A 17,968-nucleotide genomic window follows, 5' to 3' on the forward strand; every position below is an offset into this window, starting at 1 on the left:
CTGGAAGAAATGAATATCTATAACCAAAAGAATGAAAGAGGACCCCTATCTCATTCCCTATACAAGAATCAATTCAATATGTATCAAAGACCTAAACATAAAAGACAGGACCATAAAACTCCTAGAAGATAATGTAGGGAAACATCTATAAGACTTGCAGTAAGTGGGGGTCTCTTAAACCGTATATCTAAAGCACAAGCAACAAAAGAAAAAATAAATAAATGAGACCTCCTCAAAAGTAAATACTTCTGTACCTCAAAGGATTTTGTGAAGAGGGTAAAAAGGCAGCCTACTCAATGGGAGAAAATATTTAGAAATCACACATCCAACAATGGTCTAATATTCACAATATATAAAGAGATCATACACCTCAACAATAAAAAGACAAATGACCCGATTTCAAAATGGGTAAAAGACCTGAATAGACGTTTTTCTAAAGAAGATATATCAATGCTGCAAAAACACAAGAAAAAATGCTCAACATCACTGGCTATTAGAGAAATACAAATCTAAGCAACAATGAGATACCATCTCATACCTACTGGAATGGCTACTATTAACAAAACAGAAAACTACAATGTTAGAGTAGACGTGGCGAGATAGACTGTTGGTGGGAAGGCAGAGCAGTATAGCCACTATGGAAGTCTGTTTGGTGGTTCCTAAGAAAGTCAGATATAGATCTGCCCTGTGACCTGGCAATATCGATACTAGGGATATACCCAGAAGAACTGAGAACGGTAACACGAACAGACATCTGCACATCGATGTTCAAAGCAACATTATTCACAATTTCCGAAAGCTGGAAACAACCCAGGTGCCCATCAACTGATAAAGTGATAAACAATTTATAGTATATACACACACTGGAATATTATTCAGCTGTAAGAAGAAATAAATTAAGTTGTGAAGCATATGACACCATGGGTCAACCTGGAGGGATAATGTTGAGTGAAGTAAGCCAGGCACAAAAGGACAGATACTGTATGATTTCTCTATTATGAACTAAATATAATGAACAAACTCATGGAGTTAATAGCTAGCATGTAAGTTACCAGAGAGAAGAATATGGTTAGAGAATGGAAAGGTGAGGTTTAATCTGTACAGAATTGGTTAAAAAAAAAAAAAGTTTGTAAATGTTTGGAAATGAATAGAAATGGTGAAAGCACATCATAGGATCTGTAATTAGTAGCACTAACATATGAGTATGATAGTGGTTTGTTTTTTTTGTTGTTCTTTTTTTGTGTGTGTGCAATGAAAATATATTAATATTGATTGAAACGATGAATGCACAACTCAGTGATTATACCAAATGCCATACTTTAGATCAATTGTACGGTGTATGACCAAAAAAATAACAGGGTTATGTTGTAGAAAAATATACCAAATGTAAGATATGGAAATATGGACTATAGTTAGTAGTCATACTTTGACGATGCTCTTTCATAATTTGTTACAGATGTTATGCAACAATGCAAAGTATTTGTGGTAGGGTGATGTATGGGAGCCCTGCATGATGTTATCCATGTTTGTTTTGTAAGTTTACAACTTTTGTTACATACTTATTGTTTATGTATGTTCATGTATGAATGATATATATCAATAAATTTTTTTTAAATGAAAAGGAAACCCAAGTCCCTGTTGGCCTTACAAAGTAATCATAACTAGCTCTGGACTATCTACCTCCAAAGCTCTTTACGAAAGACAGAGTATGCTTCCATCTTAAGTTAGTCACGTTGATATTTCTGTTACATGTGTCTGCATCTAACTAATACAGTTGATGAGGCCTTTTGTATTTAAAAGGCCCCATGATTTTTATAATTTCAAGAGACTTTCTGGAAGCTTTATTTCATATTGGACAGCTTCATGGGAGAGATTTTCCCTTATATTTATTTAGCCCAAATAAGCTTAAATTTCAAGTTACTGGTTCTGGCTCTGTCATCTCGACCAAGACCTCTAGTTTTTGCCTTTTACATGTCAGCCCTGCAAATGTCTAGAAACACTATGGTATTTGGTGTAAGAAAACCTGGGTTTCCATGTGATCATAGGCAAGTTACTTAAATGCTCTGAGCCCCATTATTTAAAATGAAGATTCCTTCCTTCCCTCTATTTTTACCTAATAATAGAGAGAGGAAAGAGCACAGTTTTTCAGTCAGATACAGGTTCAAATCCTAACTCTGCCTCTTACTAGCTTGGTAATCTTGGACAAGATTCCTAACCACTCTGCAACTCAGTTTTCCCATCTTTAAAACACCTTACTTCACAAGCCATTCTAAGGATTGGATAAGATAAAGCATGTGAAGCATTTAGCATATCGATTGGCATTTGTAAGCCAGTTGCTTAGTGGGAAATAGTAGCTACTGTCATCTCCCTTTCCATTTTGTAGTGCTATCGGTAATGATAATTACTAAGTGCTATGTGCCGGGCACTGTCTAGGCACTTTTCAAGTATTCAATCATTTAATTCTCACAATAATGAGGTAAATTCTATTATTAAACCCATCTGGCAGAGGAAGAAACTGAGGCACAAAGATCCCAAGGACCTTACCAAGATCACACAGCTAAAAATGCAATCCCAGGAAATTTTGACTCCAGAGTCTTGGATATTTATTGCAGGGATGCATCATATTGCTTGCTGCCTGGGGTTAGTGCCATACCTGCCAAACAAGTTTTGAGCTCCCTCATGACACAGTTGGCATCATGTACACCAAAGGCCCCCAAGCACTAGTGTTGATTCACTGACAGATGAATAAAAACTCAATCATTTTCCAAAACATCTATACTGTCAGATAACCCTGAGTTCCCCTATTTCTCCTGAACAAAGAAGCTCTTGAAGTGAAACACAGAGATCCCTGCCACAGGGAGTGGAAGCCCAAAGTGCATCTCTTGGGTCTTCAGAATGAGATCCCAAAATTAGGCTTGAAGAACTCTGAGAATAATCCTCACCAACGTCTGTATGCCCCTAGAGTCTCAAATGCCTGGGTTTTAGGCCTCTATCCTTAATTCAAATAAAAATACCTCAAACAGAATGAAATACAGTGTTTTCTGGGCTTTAAAGAGCTATCACTTTCCCCTTGGTACTGATGCACAACAGCCTTCTAAACCAGAATTACTGAAATTGTCATCATCAGGGATACTCACTGAGTACCTCACTGTGCAAATTTGGTCCTAGGGAGGCAGATGATAGGGATACAAACCTTACTAACACAGACTTCATTAATTTGGAATATGTGATAATTCTTAGTGCTGCATTTTATTGTTTTCATTCTCTATGCCAAAAAAAATGTAAAGTAAATAAGTAAATATGATCAGTTCATCCACTGCACTAATATTTGTTGTGAATCTATTATGGGCCAGCACCGGTCTAAGAGTCATATACATTATTTTTGTGCACTTCTCATGAAAAAGCAACTCTGTAGTTCTGGAAGTATTGTCTCTGTTTTAAAACAAATAAGAAGGCTGGAAAATTAAATTATGGTACCTTCGTATCCTGGAATGCTATGTAAATGTAACAAAACCAGTAGGGTAGATCAGTTGGTGCTAACATATGAGCAAGAACAACTGCTACCTCAAAAAACCAAAGAGGTGAAACCTTTAAACCAGCACATCTGCATTAAAAAAAAAAAGATGATGATGACAGACAATATACACATATATAAGTGGATATGCAGTGAAATCTTTGGGAAAGACAATCAAAACTATCTGGGAAGGGAAAGAAATCTATTTTTCATTGTCCTTTTGTAACTGAAATTCTTTACCATTTTCATAAAATTAAAGCTTATAAAAACAGTTAACATTTATTATTATTTATTGACTCATGCCTGGCAGTGTTTGGCACATAATTCAAATACCAGTGTTTACTGCATGAATGTAAATAAACGATGTTATTAAAAATCCATTTAAACACATTTATCTTTTCTATTCATTCATTGGGTACCATCCAAATAATACATGCAAAAATACTTTTGAGTGAATTCCAAACGTGATAAATGTGCTTAAAGTAATACAACTGCAACAATTTTGAAAATATTCTTTAATTTATACTCTTCCTTTATGTCTCTGCCCTCTTTCTCAAGCTCTGCTCTACACACACACACACACACACACACACACACACACACGTTGTCAGGAAAACACTTCACTGACAAACCAAAAAGGATTGGAATTAACAAATGATTTGCTGCTGTAACTGAAGATTCAACTTATTCGATAATTTCCCAAACCAGATGCTTATTTGAAGAAGACAAATCTATAACCACACATTACCATTTAACTGGCCCTACCAATTTCCCAAGTATATTTTGAAAATAATTGGTGCAGATTCATTTGAAAAACTCTGCATTTGTCCTAACAATAACCACAAAGATGTCCCAAAAAAGTAAACTTTAAGTATCTTAAAGGCATGGCAACACTCTAAACTCCCAGAGAAAAAAGCTGTTAGATATAACTGACATGTCCAGCCACTCCCTCCTGCTGTTATCTCCCTGCATGAGAAATGCCAAGCAGGGAAATTGGAAACTGACAGCTTTGTTTTTTCTGAACTGAGAAAGGGGAACAAATTATGTGTTTGCCCTGAGTGTGCAGTGCACGGTTTTAAGTTGTTTTGTTGAAGTTTTCCCCCAGTAGTAGGAACGAGAAAAAAAAAGAAAGACATCTGGTAACTTCTTTATGAAAAATCTTAACAGATTTGTGGGTGTAACTCAAATCAATCTGTTTCGTAAATAAACCCCAGGCGATGGCATCAATTAAAAATCTTTCTAAAGATGGTTTTAACAAGAGCACTGCCTTGGAAACTACAACCACAATATCCTAATAATCATGCATTCACCATGTCGGACCACTCATTATGTATCGGCACTGTGCAAAGCACTTTACAAACAAGAGGTGGTTTAATTCTCACAACTCTATGATAAGCATCTGTATTAGTCAGGGTTCTCTAGAGAGAAAATCAACAGGAGATATTTGTAAATAGTATGAGATTTTATAAGAGTCTCTCATGTGACCATGAGGATGCACAAGTCCAGTTTTCATGGGCAGGCTGCAAACCAGGGGCTCCAATGAAAGTCCAGTGAAGGTCCTTGATAAGTTCCTGGGAGATGATGGCTTTCCAAGACAAGCTGAGAAATTCTCTCTGAATGCTGAAATCACTTCCCCCTTAAAGGCATTCAACTGATTGGATAAAACATCACTCACTGCTGATGGCAAGCTCCCTGTTGATCATAGATGTCAGCCACCTATACAGTAAACTCACTGATGACTAATGCCCACATATGTCCTTGTATTATAGTTAGCCCAGTGCTTGCTTGACCAAACAACCGGGCAAAATTACCTGGCTGAGTTGACACATTAGCCTAACCATTACAACATCATTATTTATCCCCATTTTGTAATGAAGAAATGAGGCTCAGAGAGATGAAGTAAACCTGTCCAAAGTCACACAGTTAGTGAGTAGAAGAACTGGATTCAAACCCAGTTCTGAAGAACGCCAACGCATTCTGGAGCACCGTGTTCTCATTATGCTCATTAAGCATATCAGAGGGAAAGCAGTAAGAATTAGAGGGACAAGGAAGGGACTACTCTACCTATGCCCCAGAATTGACTTTCTATGGTATTCAGCACCTTTAAGTAAAATAAGCACACCAAGTGCGGCAGACAAAACAATTTGCCTCACCTCTAAAACTACGAACTATGATGACAGGTGTTTAGAGACTTAGTTTTGTGGGGATAGTAGGTTAAGAAATGGTTAGTTCTAAGCTACAGGGTAGAGAACTGGGCATATGGTGTCCACTAAAGACCTGATGGGTGGCATTGATTAGCAGTCGGTTTTCATTGTAATTGCACCAGTGACCTCCAGTGGCCATCACTAAATCCAGCGATGAATTTCTGACCATATTAAATGACAGATTGGCAGCATTTGAAAGAGTTGGCATACTCTCCTCTTAGGAACATTTTTTCACTTGACCTCCAAGACACAACTCTCTACTAGATTTTCTTCTCCCTCACTGGCTGTTCCTTTAAATTCCCCTTTGTAATTTCCTCCTCATTCCCTAGCTCTAACCTTGGATTGCCCCTCAGGGTTTTAGTCCAGGACCTCTTTGTCTGTACTTACTCTCTTGGTGCTCTCATCCAATCTCACGGATTTAAATGCAATCCACATGCTGATGACTCAAGACTTTTACATCCAACTGCCTATTCAACGTCTCTACTAGGACGGCTCATGGGCTCTTATATTCCTAAACCTCAGTTAAGGCCATTTCAGTCAATGGGCACTCTGCTCTTCTAGATGCTCTGGCCAAAATGATCTTTGACTCCTCTTACCAAGGGGTAAAGCCATTGTTCTTCTGGGATCTGCTCCCCCGTCCCCATTTATCTCTCTGACCTCATCTTCTATCTCTCTTCCCCATCCCCACTTGCCTCCAGCCACTTAGGCTTCCCTTGAGCTGATGCACTTGTACTCCAATTGGAACACTTTCCCCAGGTACCCACAAGTACCCACAAGGCACACTTACTCATCTCTCTTGGGTATTGTTCAAATATCACCTTTTCAGTGGGGTCTTTCCCTGACCATTCCATTTTAAATTGCAACCCACCCCTCAAAGCACTCTTTTCCATCTCCCCTGCTTTATTTTCTCCATGAAATTTCATCATCTGATATACTGTACATTACATCTATGTGTTGTTGTTTTTATCTGTTTATATTCTCCAACTAGAATGGAAGCTCTGGGGGTAGGAGGGAGGGAGTGGTTTGTCTGTCTTGTGCACTGATGTATCTCGAGTACCAAGGACAGGGCCTAGCACATAGTAGGCACTCCTTATTGAAGGAATGATTTAATCTATAAGCATTCAGTTACAGCCTGAGTATAGAAGAGCATGCACAGTTGCTGTTTCTCTAAAACAAATAGGAAAATGATGAAATGTCCATCTAAGATACTAGTTTCTTTTCTTCCAAAATCAGCTGGTCATTTTCAGATTCAAGGAAAAGTATACATTGTGGGCTCCCATTTAGACTTCAAAATCCAAAATAACAAAGAGAAAATATTATGATATCTTAACTTAAATACCTGGATATAAGTGTTATTTCCACGGATAGACTAATTTTAACATATATATGCTATATAATACAATACATACATGTATTTTTTCCTTAAAATTAGGCCATACCAGGATTCCTATGGTAATCTTGAAACTGTCTTTACCTATCAACAGCCTACAATGTTATTTGTTTGGCAAGTTATAGTGCCTGATTTTTTCAATTTTTATTTGCCTTTAGATTTTTCAAATTTGAAACATGTCTTTTACCCAACATTTAATGGCAAATGATGGTCACCAAGGAGTGGCTGAAGTTCAGGCACTAACATCAAGAGCCCAGGTTTAAGTTACAGATCCCCCACTTATCATCTACAAGAGCTTTGCCAAGTTACTTAACTTTTCTAATCCTTGGTTTGCTCATGTGTAAAATTAATAGGTTAGTCATCTAGTAAGATTTCAGTGGGGATTAGTGAGATAATCCACATAAAGCACTTAGCACAGCCCCTGGCAAACAGGGAGCACTCATTACAAGCTAACTATTATTATTATAAACTTCACACCTCATCTGAAGGGTCTGGCTCTTAAAATTTGAAGGTCTTATAGATCCCAAATTCAAGTCCATCCAGTACAGTGAAACATTTCCCTCTTCAGTTTATTCCTAATGAATATGCACCCATTTTCTAGTAAAGGCGAACAAATCAAACAACCTTAAATGTCCTAACAAGATATGGGAATGTGGGTTTTAAAGACAAAATTCTTGAGGTTTTAAGAACTGGCTGAAGGGTAAACAAGCCAGGTATATATATGTGAAATAATGTGGATGGAAGTAGAGAACAGGACACAAAGAAGAAGAATAAAAAAAAAAGACATTGTCCAGAAAATGTCTGAAATAATTACTGGGGCATTCAGGACAATGTTAACCCTATTCCATTTTAAAATAAGGTTACTGGACAGACATCAGGAGAAAGCTATAGATACCTTACTTAGCAATGTATTCTTTTATAACACCACCAACAATAAATAACGTTTACGTAGATGGCATTTACCATGTGCAAGGCACTATTCCAACAGCTTCATGTGTATTGGCCCATTTCATCCTCACAACACTCTGAGCAGGTACTGTTATTTTTCTCATTTACAGCTGAGGGAAATGGGACACAGAGTAACATGCCCAGGATCCAAAAGCTGGCAAGTAACAGAGTCAAGATTCAAACCCATGTAGTCTAGCTCCAGAGCCCATAATCATAACCACTATGGTACACTCTCCCTGATATACTCTGATTTCAAAGAAGGAAATGTGAGCTGTTTTTCTCTGGGGAGGGGGGGTTTTTCATGTCCCCCCACAATGTGTGATTCTGGAAGGGATGAATCTGCTCCCTAGCCTACCCTGAGCCTCAAGGATGGGCATATGCAACCCAAAATAGCCAGACTGGGTCCATCTGTGAGATTTTTCTACTGAATCTATGAAGAAAATATCCTTATCTTCCCTTGGACTACTATCTGTAAGGCTATATCCCCAAATTGGCCAAAAGCCTTGTTCCTCTCTGTGTAGAGGCACATGGAGGTACTCAGAGAATGGGGCCAACCTATGCACAGGGGTCAAAATGAGTGATGGATAGACAGAAAGAGGGATGGTACAAGTTGAGTAAGTCCCTGGATCCATGTGTCTCTAAGGCTCACTCTATCCTCTCCCTCTCTACTGTCTGTTTACATGCGTCAACTAATTTCTACATTGTTACTTAAGCTATTCATTTCTGTCACTTGCAGCAGAAGAATCCCAAGGAATACATTTAACTAAGTATTTGACACCACTGGGAAGAGCTGGAGAAAAACAAGCTGCATTCTAAACAATAAGGTAAACTTACAGCTGAAGGAACATATGTTCACATGGATACAACATGCATCTTCTGAGCACCCATTGTGAGCCAGGGGCTGTGCTAGACAGGGCAGTCACCATCAATAAGACACTGTCCTTGTTCTTGAGGAGCTCCCAGTCTAGGGTAGGTGGGCACATATGAAAGCAAATAATTTCAATACAATGAGGTAAGCAGTCAATATCGTTCCTACTTCAGGGCCTCTGCACTGTTTCCTCTGCCTGCAACAACTTCCTAATGCTGTTTTTTCCTCACCATTCAAGTCTCAGTCCAACTTTTACCTCCACAGAGGGGCCTTCCCTGACTCGCCAGTCTGAAATGGCTCTCCCCAAGCTGCCTGTCACTCTGTCCCATTGCTCTATTTTATTTTTTCCACAAATTTACCATTACCAGAAATTATCCTACTTACTTCATTGGCTTTGGTCTGCCTCTCCACACTAGAAAATAAGTCCCAGGAAATCAAATATTTTGTCTTGTCCACCTGTCTGCAGAGTCTGGAGTAGTGCCTGTCACATGAGGGACCTCGATATTAGTTAAAAAAAAGATATATTAAATGAATATAATTTGCCATTCATAAATAATGCCAAGGAGTGCCGTAAGCTAAGAATTTAAAAATCAGGGCAAGGGAGTAGAAAAAGATATGCCATTTTGAGTAGCACTGTCAGGGAAGGCTTCTGGGGAACTGATACTGAACCAGATGAGAGCAATTTCAGTGGAGGAGTGAGGCTAAAAGAGTAACTGGAGTGGGGTCCACACGTGAACAGGAGGTGAGGAAGTGAGCACAGTGAAGAAATGTGCCATAAAGGGAAGCTGAAGTTAACTGCATCTGCATTTAGTACCCCTTGTCTAGACTCCCAGTGGACAAAGTATTTTTATATGCCTGACCAAATAAAGTTTTTTCCCTTATTCATTAAGTTTTTACAACCACCTTGAAGATCTTCCTCCTCTGTCCCCTGGACATTTTGTTCTTGCTTCTCCTATACCATTTCCAACATTTTTATGGAGTAAGTTTTCATTTTTATATGCCTCTTGTTCTCTCCATTGAGGTTCTTGAGGGCAAGGATCCCAGAAGGTCCAATGGATATGGAAGGGAAGGAACTTCTGGCTGGTGCTTCTCCCTATTGTACCTTTTCTTCTGCAAAGACCAAATTTTTCCCCTTCAAAACAAGGCTTTCATGTGAAGGCTTCAGTGCAAGGCTCTACTTACAGGAGCTAGGCTGAAGCTCCCTGGGAAAACTGATATAAAGTCAATTATATAGAATCCTATCTCCTTCAGGACTTAGTGATGATCCTTTATAATAGGAGAAGTTCGAGGTCATTTCTAATAATTTAAGTTATGGTTCAAAACTGAGAACAATATCAGTAGATGCCATTCCACTGAGGGATTAGTCCAGGGCTGGCCCTAGGCAAAATGTAAGCTAACAAGTTAGCATTCCTTCCCTTTTATCCTCTCTCACCACTGCTCTTTACTTCAATAGGCAGTGGGCACACTTATCCCTTCCCAATCGCAAAAGTTTCTATTTTAGTCTGCTAGGCTGTCAAAATCCAATATACCAAAAATGGGTTGGCTTTTACAGTGGGGATCTATTAGCTTACAAGCTTACAGTTCTGAGACTGTGAAAATGTCCAAATCAAGGCATCATCAGGTGATACTTTCTCCCCAAAGGCCAGCTGCCAGAAGTCCTGGACTCTTCTATCAAATGGCAAGGTACAAGGCGGTGTCTGCTGGTTTCTCCCTTCTCTTCCAGGTTTCATAGCTTTCACCTTCCGGATTTCCTGGCTTTCTCTTTTTTCTGTATTCATCCCACTAATAAAGGACTCTAGTAAGAGGATTAAGACCCACCCTGGACCATGCCTTAACTGAAGTAACCTAATCAAAAGGTCTTACTTACAATAGGTTTACACCCATTGGAATGGATCAGCTTTAAGAACATGATTTTTCTGGGGTCCAAATAGCTTCAAACCATCACATTCTCCCTCCCAGACAGTGCCACCATGAGCTCCTCTCCCCTACCCAAGCAGGACCCATTCATTTTCCTCATAGCTCATTCTATAGATTGTTTGAACTGTAACAGACCTCAGAGGCCATCTAGTAGGACACTCTCTTTTTTACAGCAGAGCAAAGTGATTTGTTCAAAAGCACATCATCAATTATTGTAAAACATGTTTAGGACACAGAACTTTTTTCACCCCACTTCCCACTCTTCCCTGTGAATCACCTGCCTGGCAAGTCCTGTCCTCTGATACAATGGGCCTTGCCAGGGCTTGAATGGCTACTAATAGGTGATAATGGTTCAATGATATATTTGTTGCGGTTCTCCAGGGAAAAAGAGCCATTTATATATTTATTTATAATATATATATATTTATATATATATAATGTAATATTATTAGATTTATCATAGGAATTTCCTCATGCCACTATAGGTACTGGTGAGTCTGAATTCCATAGGGCAGGCCACAAACTGGGAACTCTGATGAAGGTTTCGATGAATTTCTCAGGAAAAGCTGACCAGCTGAATTAGAGATAGAAATTCACCTTTTTTATTTCCTCACACCACTATAGGTACTGGTGAGTCTGAATTCCACAGGGCACATCACAAACTGGAACTCTGATGAAGGTTTTGAAGAATTTTCCAGGAGAAGCTGGCCAACTGAAGTAGAGATAGAAATTCATCTTTTTGACTGCTGAAATCATCAATTTTCCCCTTAAGGCCTTCAAGATTAGATGAGATGTCACTCATTGCCAAAGGCAACTTCCTTTGTTGATCATGTATGTAATCAGCCATAAATGCAATCAACTTGCTGATGAATTCAATCCACAAAATATCTTCATGGTAATAATCAGGCCAGTGCTTGCTTGACCAAACATCTGGATACCATAACCTAGCCAAGCTGACACATGAATTTAATCATTTAATCATTACAAATGATATCATATTTGCATTTTCCTGGAGTATACTAGAGACTATGTGCTAACTCCAACCTGTGTCTCTAATGGAAGAAATTTCAGAAATCATGATGGACAAGAGACGAGGAATTTTTTTTTTTTATTGACTTTGTAATAATATTACATTAAAAATATATATGTGACTCAGCTAAGATGGAGTTGAAGAAGGACAACCACCACACCATGGAGCCTAGAGTGATTACAACTGAAAATGGGAGGATTGCATCCAGCATCCAGGTGGAATCTGAGCCTCCTCTTGACATAGAGGTGCAATGGACACAACCAATCCAATGTCCACATAGAAGAGGTGGCATTGGATTGGGAAAAGTGGACATAATGGACAAAGGGTATGGGGAAAGGCAGGAAGAGATGAGAGGTGGAGGCGTCTTCGGGACATGGAGCTGCCCTGGATGGTGCTTCAGAGGTAATCACCGGACATTGTAAATCCTCACAGGGCCCACTTGATGGAATAGAGGAGAGTATGGGCCATGATGTGAACCAATGTATATGAGGTGCAGAGGTGCCCAAAGATGTACTTACCAAATCCAATGGATGTGTCATGATGATGGGAACGAGTGTTGTTGGGGGGGGGGGAGAGGGGGGGTGGGGGGTGGGGTTGAATGGGACCTCACATATATATTTTTAATGTAATATTATTACAAAGTCAATAAAAAATAAAAAAATTAAAAAAAATATATATATATATGTGAGGTCCCATTCAACCCCACCCCCCCACCCCCCCTCTCCCCCCCCAACAACACTCGTTCCCATCATCATGACACATCCATTGGATTTGGTAAGTACATCTTTGGGCACCTCTGCACCTCATAGACAATGGTCCACATCATGGCCCATACTCTCCTCCATTCCATCCAGTGGGCCCTGTGAGGATCCACGATGTCCGGTGATCACCCCCGAGGCGCCATCCAGGGCAGCTCCACGTCCCAAATACGCCCCCACCTCTCATCTCTTCCTGCCCTTCCCATACCCATCGTCCACCATGTCCACTTTTCCCAATCCAATGCCACCTCTTCTATGTGGACATTGGATTGGTTGTGTCCACTGCACCTCTATGTCGAGAGGAGGCTCAGATTCCACATGGATGTTGGCTGCCATCCTCCCATTTTCAGTTGTAATCACTCTAGGCTCCATGGTGTGGTGATTGTCCTTCTTCAACTCCATCTTAGCTGAGTGTGGTAAGTCCAATAAATCAGATTGTAGGTGCTGGAGTCTGTTGAGGCTCAGGACCTGGCTATCACATTATCAGTCCAGAGATTCAAATCCCCTAACTATATCTTAAACCCCAACGTTAACTGCACCTCCAGCAGATTAGTATGAAAGTCTTATGAAGGGAGATCCCATCTGAGTCCAGATTCATCACACATAAACACCATTTCCAGAGAGGGGCCATCTGCCCTGATAGTAAACCCCATCGGCCATGACCATAACTCTCATGGGTCTCTTTAGCCTTCATAGGAACCAATATCTGGGGGTTGTATCTGCTTTATCTGTCTCTCTGACTCTGCTCAGTTGTGCATGAGGGCAATCCTTCTGCCAGCCTCCAGACTCTTTTTTAGAAACTCGTAGCCATATAAACTCATTTCTCCTTTCCATTTCCCCCTTACTTTAGGTCAAACAGCATTTTAAAGTCATGTTGTTTTATGTAGACATGGATATTCTGTTGATCCGCATTGAACCTTCCATATAAGGAGACGAGGAATTTAAAGTAAATACATTTTCCATGCTTCCCAAAAAATACTGAGTAGGAAAATATCTACTCAGTGAGAGTGTCTTTTTACTAGATCTCAGCAAAGAATGCTTTTCTTATTGTACTGTGGATTGCAGTAAAAGTTAGAAAGCCACTATGTTATGATGAACAAAGTGCAACAGGACAGGGAGGAACATCTAAACTAATTCGACTTAAGACAAAGGGAAGGCTTTACTTGAAGAGATGATTTCTAAGCTGAGTCTTAAAGGAATCTGCAAGGCGGTAAAAGGTGGGAAAGACAGGCCTGGCAAATCTTTTCCCAGTTCCTCCAGGTGTTCACTTAGGACTTTGATTTTAGCTTCTTCTTTTTTTAATATATGTGCATAGAGCTATAATTTCCCTCTTAGCACTGCTTTTGCTGTGTCCAATAAGTTTTGAAAAGTGTGTTCTCATTTGCATTCATCTTATTTACTAATTTCTCTTGCAATTTCTTCTTTGATTGTTTAGGGGTATGTTGTTTAACTTCCAAATTTTTGTGACTTTTCCCCTTTCCCACCAATTATTAATCTCCACCTTCATTCTATAGTGATCAGAGAAAGTGCTTTGCATAATTTCAATCTTTTTATATTTATTAAGACCAGCTTTGTGACCCAACATGTGGTCTATCCTGGAAAAAGATCCATAAGCACTTGAAAGGAATGTAAAGCCGGCTGATTTGGGGTGCAATTTTCTGTATATGTCTGTTAGGTATAGCTCATTTCTCAAATTGTTCAAATACTCTGTTTCCTTGTTGATCTTCTATTGTCTCCTTTTTTTTTAAATTAATTTTTAAAATTTTCTTCCCCTTCCCCACCCAGCTGTTTTTGCTATCTGTGTCCATTTGCTGTGTGCTCTTCTGTATCTATTTCTCTTTTTTGTCTTTCTCTTCTCATCTTTCTCCTCTAGGATTCACCAGGATTTGAGCCTGGGGACCTCTGACGTGGAGAGAGGTTCCCTGTCAATTGCGCCACCTCCTTTCCTGGTCTCTGAGGTACTTCACCTTGACTTTCCTGTTCATCTCTCTTTTGTTGTGTCATCATCTTGCTGTATGACTCACTTGCACGGGCACTGGCTTACCTCACAGGCACTCAGCTTGCTGTGCAGGCACTCAACTCACCACGTGGGCACTGGCTCACTGCACAGGCACTGGCTCACCACACAGGCACTGGCTCACCACATGGGCACTGGCTTGCCACATGGGCACACTTTGTCTTCTCCTTTTTCACCAGGAGGCCCCAGGGATGGAACCCAGGTCCTCCATATGGTAGGTGGAGGCCTTATCACTTGAGCCACATCCACTTCCCACTCTACTGTCTTCTTAAGATCTTTTATGTCTTTAGCCATATTGCCCTTCAACTTCATGATTTGATTAGGAGATTTATATGAACACCACTGATTGTTTCAAGTCCTGTGTTTCATTTGGAACTTAGTTTTGTCCCTTAGCCATATCTTCAAACCAGGGCCACGGACCCAGCAATGGGGTACAGACCAGTTTCCAGGTGTCTTGGTGAGGGGGGCAGTAAAGGCACCCAAGAGCCTCTTTTATCTATTTACTTTTTTCTTTTTGCATGTACTTTCCTGGTCTGCCAGTAGATCGTGATCTTCAGCAGACTTATCTTAGACCCAAGGGTTTGTGTTCACTGGAACCCTGCCTGGGTGGACTGTTTAGAAGCAATGTTTCAAAAAATTCCCTCAGATTAGGTTATTCATAGCCAAGCCCCACAAATCAAACTTGCTCAGAAGCCAGCTGGCTGCATCCTCCTTTTTCCCACAGAGGAATTACATTTTCACTCAGCAACCAATCCAGGGTCAGTAGGGAGGGTGTTTGAGAAGGCAGGTTCTCTTTAGTTCCCTGCTGGTTCCCAAGAAGAACTATACCATGACCCTGTCCAGCCCTGAAGGGTGCAACCCTTGGAACACAGCAGACCAAGTTCTCTGGCCAAAAGCTGGATTGGCCGTAGGGTGAGTCCCTCCCTCTCCCTTTCCTGGGGAGGTAGACTGCTACAACCCCCTCTGTCTACAGCTGCCAGTCAGGGGCTGGAGGACCCACTGCTCTGCTCCAAGGGTGGGGGGATGGGCACCAGCAGCTGCGACTTCAGCTTTACTCATGTATTTTCCCTGCCAAGTCTGCTTTTCTTCTCCCTTCTGTGTTCCTGGTGATGCCCAGTATTCCCCTAGTGTCCAAAGCCTTGGAACAGTTTTCCTACAGTTTGTGCCTCCCCACTAGCTATTTTTCTGAAAGAGAAGTGAATCCTGTGCCTCTAATCCTCCATTTTCCCAGAATTCCCCAAATGACTTCTGACAAGGCTGTCAAGTCCACTCAATTGAAAAAGAATGGTTTCTTCAGAAAATGGTACTGGGGAACGGATGTAGCTCAAGTGGTTGAGGGCCTCCTTCCTATGTACAAGGACTGGGTTCAGTCCCTGGTGCCACCCAAAAACAAAACAAACAAATGAAACAGGAAAAAAAACAGCTTTCATTGGGGAGCAGATGTGGCTTAGTGTCTGAACACTTGCTCCCATGTACGAGGTTCTGAGTTCAATGCCCAGCACCTCATTTAAAAAAAAATGTTGGGAGAACTGGATATACATATGCAAAAAATGAAGGAGGGCATCCCTTACACACCATACACAAAAATTAACTCGAAATGGATCTAAGATCTAAATGTAAGAGCCAGAAATATCAAACTCCTAGAAGAGAATGTAGGGATACATCTTCAGGATCTTGGGTTAGGCAATGGTTTCTTAAACTTTATAACCAAAGCACAAGCAACAAATGAAAAAATATATAAATGAGACTCCATTCAAATTAAAAACTTTTGTGCATCAAAGGACTTTTTCACAAAAGTGAAAAGACAACATACACAATGGGAGAAAATAATTGGAAACCACAAATGGAACAAAGATTTAATGTCTAGAATAGATAAAGGAATCCTACAACTCAATAATAAAAAGACAAATTACTCAATTTAAAAAAATGCGCTAAAGACTTGAAGACATTTCTCCAAAGAGGATATAAAAATGCGTAAAAAGCACATGAAAAGATGCTCAAAATCATTAGCTATTAGGGAAATGAAAAAAAAAAAAACCCAATTAAGATACCATTTCATACCAAATAAAATGGTTATTATTAATAAAACAGAAAATTACAAGTGTTGGAGAGGATGTGGAGAAACAGGAATACTTATTCATTGCTGGTGGCAATATTAAATGGTACAGTCTCTGTGGAAGATAGTTTGGCAGTTCCTTAGAAAGCTAAATATAGAATTACCACATAACCCAGCAATCCCTCTACTATGTTTATACCCAAAAGCATGGAAAAGGACTTCAAAAGATATTTACACACTGATGACCATTATTCACAATTGTCAAAAGATGGAAGCAACTGAAGTGTCCATCAACCAATAAATGGATAAACAAGTGTGGTTTATTTATACAATGAAATGTTATTCAGCATAAAAAAGGAACAAAGTTCTGATTCATGTGACAATGAGTGAACCATGAAGACATTATGCTGAGTGAAATAAGCCAGACACAAAAAGACAAATATTGTATGATCTCACTGATATGAAATCAGTAGAATAAGCAAACTCAAAATTACAATCTAGAACATAGGTTACAAAAAGCTGGTTTGGGGGTAGGGAATGGGAAGTTAAGCTTAATTTGTAAAATATGGATGATAGTTATGGTGGCACAACATTTTGAGTATAATTAACAGCCACTAAATTATATATGTGAATGTGGTTAAAAGGAGAAATTTTAGGTCATATATATGTTATAAGAATAAAAATTAAAAGACACAGAACTGTACAACAAAGTGAGCTCTACTGTATATGACTGTAGCAGTTTGCTATGATTATGAATTTCAAAAATAGATACTGGATTATGTTTGTAATCTGATCTGTACCTGGGCATGATTGAGTTATGATTAGGGTTTTGATTGGGCCATGCCATTAGGACATTGAGTCCCCACCCTTAGTAGGTGGGGACTCATTCAGATAAAAGGCATGGCAAAGGACAGAGTTGAGGATTTTTGATGCTGGAGTTTTGATGTTAGAATTTGATGCTGAAGCTTTAAGCTGGAGCCCCGGGAAGGAAGCTCACAGAGGAAAGAGAAGTCAGCCCCAGGAAGAGAAAAGGAACCCTGAACCCAGAGAGAAGCAAGACCCTTGAAGGGAGGAACCCAGGAAGCCTGACCCCTCGCAGACATCGGCAGCCATCTTGCTCCAACACATGAAAATAGACTTTGGTGAGGGAAGTAATTTATGCTTTATGGCCTGGTATCTGTAAGCAACTATCCCAAATAAATACCCTTTATAAAAACCAACCAGTTTCTGGTATTTTGTAACAGCACCCCTTTGGCTGACTAATAC

General features: G+C 39.9%; 1 protein-coding gene and 1 pseudogene across 6 annotated transcripts in view; one reads left to right on the forward strand and one right to left on the reverse strand.

The window, feature by feature from the left end:
- TMCC3 (transmembrane and coiled-coil domain family 3) overlaps window positions 1–17,968 on the reverse strand; it is a 332,700-nt gene that overhangs the window by 232,816 nt on the left and 81,916 nt on the right. The window contains exon 2 of one of the 6 annotated variants that reach the window (XM_071219005.1): window positions 8,891–9,020. The exons of the other annotated variants lie outside the window; for them this stretch is intronic. The gene's annotated coding sequence lies outside the window, so the exon portion shown is untranslated. The remainder of the gene's footprint in view (window positions 1–8,890; window positions 9,021–17,968) is intronic. 6 annotated transcript variants of the gene reach the window in all.
- Window positions 15,476–17,968, forward strand: part of LOC101446108 (protein SET-like) — a 37,242-nt pseudogene continuing 34,749 nt past the window's right edge.

Source organism: Dasypus novemcinctus, chromosome 12 (assembly GCF_030445035.2).
Source record: "Dasypus novemcinctus isolate mDasNov1 chromosome 12, mDasNov1.1.hap2, whole genome shotgun sequence".
NCBI lineage: Eukaryota > Metazoa > Chordata > Mammalia > Cingulata > Dasypodidae > Dasypus > Dasypus novemcinctus.